Source organism: Globicephala melas, chromosome 17, assembly GCF_963455315.2.
Source record: "Globicephala melas chromosome 17, mGloMel1.2, whole genome shotgun sequence".
In the NCBI taxonomy this organism is placed as follows: domain Eukaryota; kingdom Metazoa; phylum Chordata; class Mammalia; order Artiodactyla; family Delphinidae; genus Globicephala; species Globicephala melas.
Genome location: NC_083330.1, coordinates 26,632,788 through 26,643,208, shown reverse-complemented (window position 1 = coordinate 26,643,208; position 10,421 = coordinate 26,632,788). Strand labels below are relative to the sequence as shown.

The following is a 10,421-nucleotide window of genomic DNA, read 5'->3' as shown; positions in this document are numbered from 1 at the left end:
ACCTTGTTGAATCCTGAACTCTAACTCTTGTTTCTCTAGTTCTGTGAGATGGTTGCAAGTGCTGCCCAGATTCTCAGATGCATATCTTGCCATTGGTAGATTGCAAATGCCTTGAGAGAAAAGGTAGCACCAAATGCTGGTTTCACATAACGTACTTCCCTTCTCCTCGGGATATGGATGTTTTTGGACATGGCTAAAGGCTACTTTGGTTCTCTCTGATGCTTTCAATCATATATAATTAACTGGCATTTCTTTATTTTTGGTGATGAGGTTGATCAAATAAAGGCTAATCTACCTTCCTTAAAACGCTTTACATTCAGCACTCATAATCTTATGGAGGTAATATCTTAATTTCTTCCAGGTGTTTTGCTTTCCTCACTTTTGTTTTGAAATTAAATCTGGAGTTTATGTTTTACATTGTATGAGATAAAGTTATGTTTCAGTCTCTTTCCATATGGACCTCCAATTAAACAAGCACCATTTATTGAATAGTTCATCTTTTTTTCCACTGATATATAATGCTTCTGCTGTCATACACAAACTTTTCATAGAGGGTGGATTTGCAGCTGTTTTCCTTATTCAGTTTCATTGGTCTAATTATTTCTTACACAATTTTTGAAATGCTCTGTCTTTTGTCTTGAAATATAATAGAGACAACTTTTGTTCTTAAAAATGTCTTGACTATTATTGGCTCTATGTCATGTACATTTTAGGCAGCTTCTTTTCAAATTTTGTGAAAAACACTGCTTGAATTTTATTGGATTGCATTAAATTAGTAGAATGATTTTGAGAGATCCGAATTTATTAAATATTTTCATCTATAAACATTGTAGAAAATTCACCATTTGTTTAATTCAATAAATTTAAACAATTTTGTCCATGAGCTTCATGCTTATTTTTTTTTAACGTCTTTATTGGAGTGTAATTGCTTTACAATGGTGTGTTAGTTTCTGCTTTATAACAAAGTGAATCAGCTATATGTATACATATACATACATATATACATATCTCTCCATATCTTCTCCCTCTTACAAAAAATATGGAATGCTTCACGAATTTGCATGTCATGCTTGCACAGGGGCCATGCTAATCTTCACTGTATCATTCCAATTTTAGTATATGTGCTGCCGAAGTGAGCACTTCATGCTTACCTTTGCTTGGGCTTATTATTTGATGACATATTTTTACTTATAAATTAGATTTTTTTAGTAGACTTTTTTTTTAGAACTTTATAGATTTAGAGAAAAATTGAGATTTCACTGAACACAGCATACCCAATTTCTAATATTATTAACATCTTACATTAGTATGGTCAATTTGTTTCCATCAATAAATCAATATTGATACATTTTTATTAACTAAAGTCTGTATTCTCTTCAGATTCCTTACATCTTACCTAACAATTTTCTGTTCCAGGATTCCATCTGGGCACCACATTCCATTAGTTTTCATGTCTCCTTAAGCATCTCTTGGCTGTAACAGTTTCTCAGAATTTCTATGTTTTTCATGACCTTGACAGTTTTGAGTACTGAACAGGCAGTTTGTACAATGTTCCTCAATTTGGGTTTATTGTATATTTTTCTCATGGTTAGGCTAAGGTTTTCAGTGAGAATATCGTAGAGGTGAAACACACTTCTCATAGTGTAACAGGTTACATATTATCAAGATTACTTATCACTGATGATGTTTACTTTGGTCAGTTGACCAAGACTGTATTTTCCAGGTTTTTCTACAATGAATTTCTTTCTTTCTTTCTTTTTCCATACTTCACTCTTTTGAAGTAAGTCACTAAGCACCAATACCCCATTGTATACATACACCACATTTTGTTTATCCATTCATCAATCTATGAACATTTGTTCTGTTACCACTTTTTGACTATTATGAATAATGGCTGCTATGTACATTGGTACACAAATTTGTTTTTATTTCCCTTGGGTATATACCTAGGAGTGCAAAGACTTCTTTATACATTTTCTGTATGTTTGAATTTTGAGGAATTGGCAGTCACTTTTTCCAAAGTGGCTGCATCATTTTACATTCCTATGAGAAGTCTATGAGTTTTCCAATTTCTTCATATCCTTGCCAACTTTTGTATTATTTATCTTTTTGATTTTATCAATCCCAGTGGATGTGAAGTGGTATCTCATAGTGGTTTTCATTTGCAAGTACCTAATAATTAATGCTGTTCAGCACTTTATGTGCTTATTAGCCATTTGTATATCTTTTGGAGAAATATTCACTCAGATTCTTCATCTATTTTTAACTTGGATTATCTATCTTGTTATTATTGACTTAGAAGAATAATTTATATTATCAATGCAAGTTTCTTATGAGTTATTTATAAATATATTCTCCATTTTTCTAGGTTTCTTTTAACTTTGTTGATGGTATCCTTTGAAGCAGAAAAAAAAATAATTTTGATTAAGTCCAATTTATCTGCTTTTTGTTTTGTCCCTTTTGCTTTTAATGTTAGCCAAGAACATTTTGCCCAACCCACAAACTTGAAAATTAACTATTATATTTTCTTCTAAGACTTTTATAGTTTTAGCTTTTATAGTTTTAGCTTAGATCTATTATTCATTTTTAGCTCATTTTTTTGTATGTCAAGAGGAAGGGTCCAACTTTATTTATTTGTATGTGAATAACCAATTGTCCCAGCACTGTTTGTTGAAAAGACTATTCTTTCTGATTGAATTGTCTTGGGACTCTTGTCAAAATTCAACTGACCATTAATATAAGAGTTTATTTCTGAACTCCCAGTTCTATTTGATCAATTTATCTATCTATCTATCTATCTATCTATCCCTCCTATCCCATTACCACACATTCTTGATGACTGTAGCTTTATTGTAAGTTTTCAAATTGAGAATTGTGAATCCTTCAACTTCATTCTTTTTCAGTATCCTTTATCTTTTTAAAGATTCTTTTGCATTTCCCTATGAGTTTTAGATCAGCTTGGCAACTTCTGCAATAAAAGCTTGCTAAGATTTTGATAGAAATTGAATTAACTTTATAGATCAATTTGGGGCATATTGCTATCTTAATAATATTAAGTTTTGTAATCCATGGACCTGAGTTTTCTTTCCATTTATTTAAGTCTTCTGTAATTTCTTTCAGCAATGTCTTAAAGTTTTCAGGTTATAACCTTTGCATTTGTGTTAAATTTATTCCTAAGTGTTTTATTTTTTGATGCCACTGTAAATTGAATTGTGATTTCATTTTTTGATTGTTTATTGATAATGTATAGAAATACAATAGATTTTTGTGTATTGACCTTGTATCCTGCATCCCTAATGAACTTGTTTATTAGCTCTAATTTTTTTCTGTGTGTGTCCTTCAGTTTATACATAAGATTATGTCTCCTGTAAATAAAGATAGTTGTATTTAACTCCATTCTAGAAAGGTATTACTTCCACTATAAAGTAGTGAAAAATGAGAATTACAGGACTCATATGGGTACTAACAAGTGACAGAACTGAATTTGGATGCATCTATTTGAGATCAGAGTCATTCTTTTTTTTTAAATAAATTTATTTATTTTTGGCTGCGTGGGGTCTTTGTTGCTACGTGTGGGCTTTCTCTAGTTGAGGTGAGTGGGGGCTACTCTTCGTTGTGGTGCACAGGCTTCTGATTGTGGTGGCTTCTTTTGTTGTGGAGCACGGGCTCTAGGCATGCAGGCTTCAGTAGTTGTGGCTCATGGGCTCTAGAGCACAGGCTCAGTAGTTGTGACTTATGGGCTTAGCTGCTCTGCGACATGTGGGATCTTCCTGGACTAGAGCTCGAACCCATATCCCCTCCATTGGCAGGTGGATTCTTAACCAGTGCACCACAAGGGAAGCCCCCAGAGTCATTCTTCTTTATAGATCTCTAACATAATACCAAGATAAAGAAACATTGTAATACTTTAAGATCCATGAAAAGAATCTTATCTTTTGGAATGAATACATCAATTTTCCACTGTATGCTCTTGCTTCAGTCATTCATAATTTGGTAATGTTGTAACATCTTTATGGTGCTAATAGTGGAGAGTACACATCACTCATAACCATTTCTCCTACCACTATACCCATTAAACAACAATTCTTCATTGGCCTCCTTGCCTAGGCCTCTGGCAACCACCCTTCTACTTTCTGTCCCTATTAATTTCACTTCTCTAAGTATCTCATATAAGTGGAATATAATATTTACTTTTTGTGACTAGCTTATTTCACTTTGTATAATGCTTTTTAAGGTTCAGCCAAGTTGTAGTATGTATCAGAATATTCTTTTTAATGCAGAATAATATTCCACTGTATATATATGTATATATATATAGATATATATATATATAAAACACATTTTATTTACTCATTCATTCATCATTGGATGAATGCTTAAATTGCTTCTACATTTTGGCTATTATGAATAATATTCTATGGACATAGGTGTACAAATATCTCTTTGAGATCCAGCTTTAAATTATTTTGGGTTTATACACCCCAAAGTGGAACTGTTGGGTCATATGATAATTATATTTTTAATTTATTAAGGACCTCCCCTACTGTTTTCCATAGTGGTTGCACCATTTTACATTCTCACTAGCAAGTGACAATTGTTCCAATTTCTCTACATCCTGGCCAAAACTTGTTCTTTTCTTTTCCTTTCTTTTTTCTTTTTTTTTTTAATAGAGTTTCAGATTTGCAAGATGAAAAGAGTTCTGGAGATACTTTGCACAACAATGTGTGAATGTACTTAATACTACTGAACTGTAAACTTCATAATGGCTCTGGTGGTAAATTTTTAAGTTATGCGTATTTTACCACAGTTTAAAAAAAAATTAGAGAAGTGAAAAGAAATAATACTTTACTAAAAAAATGTGAATGTGAAACAAATTTTTAAAATTACCGAATTTAGAAAAAGTAATAAAAATATTACCTTTAAATATATGGTAATATGTAATATTTTCTAGATAAGAAACCTAACTGTATTATATAATTGCATGTCTTTTTTTTTCATGAAATCTTTTTTCTTCTGGAAATAAGAAATATTCACTTTAAAAAGTTCTGGAATTTTCATCTCTGATTTTAAACGTGTCACAGTACTCCTTTTCAATTTTTGCAACATCATTCTTGATTTTTTATATTGCAAATTTTGTATGGATTTTTTAGTGTTGAAACAAATAGCTCATCAACACTATAACCATAAAGAACATTGGTGTGCAGAGGTTGTAATTTTAAAATGTATTTTTTAATTTTTAAAATGTCTCTAGATTTGTACTGGAATATGGGCTTAAGTTTTTCACTGCTCGTATAATTCATGCTGAATAGAACGCCAATTCAAGTTTATTTTATTCTGATATTTGACTTAGAAACTATCAGCTTCTGTATGTACTGGCTACATATTAGCACAGCGTGTACCCCAATCTTCAAAAACTGTGGGATGTAGATCTACATTCTAGGAAAGATAGCAGTGTGTACTTGACCTCAAACTTGCATTATATTTCCTTCAGATTAAATTGCAGGATCGGTGAATCTTAGATTACACATGGTTCTTTAATTATCATTTATTAATAATATTATTATCATACTTCCCCTCTGCAAAGCCATTATTTCATGTGAAATGCTTTTAAAACAATCTTATGGGTTGGAAACATTGGACAAAACTTGGAAAAGTTGATACATCTACCTCAACTCGTGTAACTTGTAAGAATTTGAACCCTGCTTTTGAACTGGTTACCAGATAAGGCTGTTAATACCGATTGTAGCTTAGTGCATTACCTAAGAGAGACTAAGCCATTCAAATACATTATTTTTTTTTTAAGTTCCAAAGCAAGAGCAGATTGTGGGGGTAGATGTATATAATTATAAAGATAAAATTGATGACTACTAAATGTTAAAATATATATTTCCACTTTTTTTTTTTTTTTTTTTTTTGCGGTATGCGGGCCTCTCACTGTTGTGGCCTCTCCCGCTGCGGAGCACAGGCTCCAGACGCGCAGGCCCAGCGGCCATGGCCCACAGGCCCAGCCGCTCCGCGGCATGCGGGATCCTCCCAGACCGGGGCACGAACCTGCGTCCCCTGCATCGGCAGGCGGACTCCCAACCACTGCGCCACCAGGGAAGCCCTATATTTCCACTTTTAACCCAAAATATCATTTAAGCAAATTATATTCTGGACAAATATGCCCTAAAATATATGATGAGAGACTTGACAGTAGTGATTTTTGTATCTTTCTACCCAAAGCTTAGGAAAACTATATTAGATGCTCAATAAATATTTGCTGAACTAATGAATTACAAATGGATATAGAACATTGAATGATAGCCACCAAAGTCTAAGACATTATTGTTGAAAGGAAAGCTAATAGATCTCACCACAGCATAGTACTATTCCTGGTAGCTGACCATATCTTGGCTAATTTTTTTTTTTGGTCAGTGACAGTGTCAAATGTAACACCATAATCTTTTATGAAAATTTAGTATCCACTGGTGAGCAAAAATGATATTATTCCCAATACTGCATAAGGTGAAATTATATTAAAGAACAATAAGACCTTTCATTGTATTAGTTAACAAAGATATTTGACATTATTGACCAAAACAAAAATAATAAAGAAATACTGGCATAATCTGAAGTACATCTTTAGGGAACATGGCAAGCTCAGATGAAGTGAGGAGAGTGAGCACCACACTCTAGTGACAGATTCTGTATCCAGAGTGGATACAGACCAAACTAAAGCATACTTTTCTTTGACATTGGTTGTAGAATTGCCTTATTATTCTCATACAATTTTACAAGGAAAGGCAAATCAATGACTTTGTTATCTTCATGAAGACAGAAGTCTATATTCCATAGTTACCAAGATTTCAAAAGCTTTCTCTTCTGAAATCTGGAGTACTGTTTGAGGAAAACTGTGTTTTCTTTGGGCAGAGGTTGTTTCTCTAATGGGTTCTGCTTACATATTTAGAAGTGTCTTGTAGTGGAAACCACACAACAAGTCTTTCTCAAGGCCTATGTTCTGACTCCAGCCCATTGACTAACTAGCTATGTGATTTATAAAACTGAAAAAAATATATGATCATCTTTCCTGTAACTTCAAAATTTTAAGATTATCTTTTTATTATGGACTATAAATCTGTAGTTGAATTGTCTTATTTTTACAATGTGCAGCATGGTTTTGTCTCTTTTGTGTGTGTATGTGTTACTTTTAGATTGAGCCGTGACGACTATAGAACAGTTATGTTTATTGCACAAGTATAAAGATTTCCCAAAGGCATTCTTTTTCACTGGGAGTTGATACTGATGGAAACCTGTGTCCTTGCTCTCATTCTTCCCTTCAATTTTGACATCTATCAAATCTCCCTTTTTTTTTCTATCTCAAAGAGAATATTAAGGGCTGCTGATCAGAGAAAAGACTTCAGAGAAGACCAAAAGAGCACAATGTCCTGGTGTTAGATATATAACAATGCTTCAATTATAGTTCCTTAACTTCTATAGATATTTGGAAAGGCTTTAAAAACATTATTTATATTACATAAAATGTGATACATTAAGAACAAATACCCATAAAAGTATTTAGATAGATTCACAACAGTTAAGAGCATGTTGTTAACATTGTGTGAAATACTGTAAACTATGAGGGAAAATAATAATTTACTAACAAGAAAATCACAATATTGGGTACATTTAAATATTGAGAAATCAGAAGTAATAATAATAATAATAATAATAGAAGAGTAGAATATAAAGGAAACACCAAAACACTTTCATCACACTTATGAATAAACTGCTTTCTTTTTCCCACATTCTCCTCTGGGACTAAGGCATAGCTGTAAGCAGCATTATAATTGTGGTGGATATGGATGCTAACACATTTATTCTCTTTTTCTGTGGGAAGTGGGAAGGAAGGGAAGACATCATTTTTAACATAATTTTTGAAAAATCTTAAAACTTTAAAAATTATTTTCTAATTAAGAAAATCAACCTACATTTTAGCCTGTTAATACAATAAAAAAAGAATTATAATAGAAAAACAAGATCACAATTGTTATTGATAATATTTTCCCATTGATATTTATCGAATGCACAGGACCATTTGACCGCAGCTTGAGCTGTCACTAAACTTTGTAACTTCACAATTGGGATTGATTATGGAAAGACCAATTTAGCTACAGTGATTAGTACTGACTGCTACAATAGCTGAAACACCCCTACAGGTCATGATTCCGGTTGATTTTAACTCTATGTAGGAATGAAAAAGATGAGCTCTTCAGTGATTTGAAATAATAAAAATCTAACCACAACTTTGTATTTTGGAAAAACAATAAATGATATTTTAAAATACAATGTTAAGTCTAATTTTAGACATCAATTTCCACTTTATTCAGTATCACCTTTTTTTTTTTTTTTTGGTCACAGCTTCCAATATACAAGGATATTGTGATTACCAGTCTAGTCTCTCATGAAGATGCTAACATGAGCTGAAATTCTAGCCTCCTTATTCAGAAAATGTTAATGTAAGAAGATGTTGGCATGCATATACTCCTTGGCATGTGCATTACTGGGGACTGCTGGTTCTTTCAGGAGTTACATGGAATAAGAAAAGCTCTTCTTCATATGAAAATCTGTGATGGCGGTGGGGATCTTAAAAGAGTCAAATCTTGCCTAGGGCCTTTAAAGATGGAGATCATTATTCTTCTGCCCTGTCTACCCCAGGAGGCTTTTCAGCTGGGATAGGACTCTTCAGGAAGTAGAGAGAATAACAAACCATATTGTCCCAGAAGGATGATATAGAAAAGAATATTAATTAAGCTGGAAGAATCTAAGACTGAAGATCCCATGGGGCTTAAAGATGCCATCTTATCAACATGATTAGAAATACTAGTCATCATTTTGATAAAATATTTATACAATTCTGAAATCTTAATAACTGTATATTTCTCACTTCAGTTTCACAGTAGTATGTGACTTTAAAAACCTTTAGAAATACTAAATTGGTGTTTGAGATTAGCTGGGAATTATGTACAGTTTCACAGCTTTACTTGGGGGAGGAAGTAGCTTTTAGGTATAGATAAATACTAAAACTCTATAGCATAAGAGGTGAAGATGAGATTGATAAGACCATCTGCCCTCTTTGAGCAAAAATACACAAATACAGAAAGAAAAGAGGAAGAAGATAACAGAATAAAACTTTTAAAAACCCAAAAATTTATGGGAGTGAAACTGCAAAATGAGAAGGTAGCAAAACACAACCTCAAGGAAATTTTGCAAGATACAAAATGCTCTAGATAAATTGATGAAAACACTAGGAGCTGATGAATGACTTCCTTTTCTGGGAAAGCATTACAGTTTTCCAGGAAGGAAATTAAAGAAATTTGGTATATTCTATCAACATTCCCTGTTTTGGAGGTATTACTGAAGGATGCATGGGTAGACCATAAAATAAATGGGATATGTCATATGTTTTGCTCCTTCCCTCACTATGGATAAATAGCATTTAAGGGTTCAAATGGAGTTCAAGAATAAAGCTTTCTTCTTGCCATTTTTCTCTAAGCCAATTTCTTAAAAGTAGCAGGGATTTACTCCAACTTGTTACAGTGCTGCCTAGTCTAGGAGAGTTAGGTCTGGAGACAAGAGGACACCACTGAGAAGATGGTCCTTTTGAGATATTTCCATAAGGGAGGTGCCAAAGCACAAAGAAGTTACACTCTCCTCACCAAAAATTACTTAAGTCCATGGAACTTTTTTTTTAAATTAGCAGCATTATTTTCAGATGTCATGATCATGTGCATTAAAGAGGAGAATCAATGTAAAACTATTAAAGCAAATAAAATAAGTCAGTGTTCTGGTCAGTTGCAATGTGAATGTGTAAATATCAATATTTTAAAAATATATCACCAATAATTGCTTAGAAAATAAGATTGAAATAGTCATCAGTAACAGTAATGATAATTGGGAATACATTTTTAAAATATGTACAGGATTTACATGAAAAGAAAACACATACTATTCTATCAGGGAACAAGAAAGAAGAGGTAAATATAGCAGCATACCATGTAATTGATAAAAATAGAATACTCTAAAAATATATAATTCCTAAATTAAAATTTTATATAATTTGCAAAATAATTCAACAAAATTTTTGAACTTGGAAAAATTATTCCAGACATCCTCTATAAAGCGAAACATGAAAATACCTAGGAAGTTTAAGACAAAGATTAATAGAAGATGTCAAATTTTAAAACAATTAAACACTATATTATTTAACAAAAATCAGCAAGGTACAAAAATAGACTCATCAGTGGAACAAATTATGAATGTCTAGAAAAAGACATAGATATATTTGAAAACAGTGAGGTAAGGAGAAATTAGTCAATAAACGTTACATAGACAGGAGATTTGCCATTTGAAAAAAGTTACATCTCTGTTTCATATATCAC

General features: G+C 32.4%; 1 non-coding gene across 1 annotated transcript; it reads right to left on the bottom strand.

Annotated features, from left to right (window-relative positions):
* Positions 1 to 1,033: 1,033 nt before the first annotated feature.
* On the bottom strand, positions 1,034 to 1,140 carry LOC115843369 (U6 spliceosomal RNA). Its single transcript, XR_004035730.1, has one exon. It is a non-coding gene; the product is annotated as a U6 spliceosomal RNA (small nuclear RNA).
* Between the last annotated feature and the right edge of the window lie 9,281 nt (positions 1,141 to 10,421).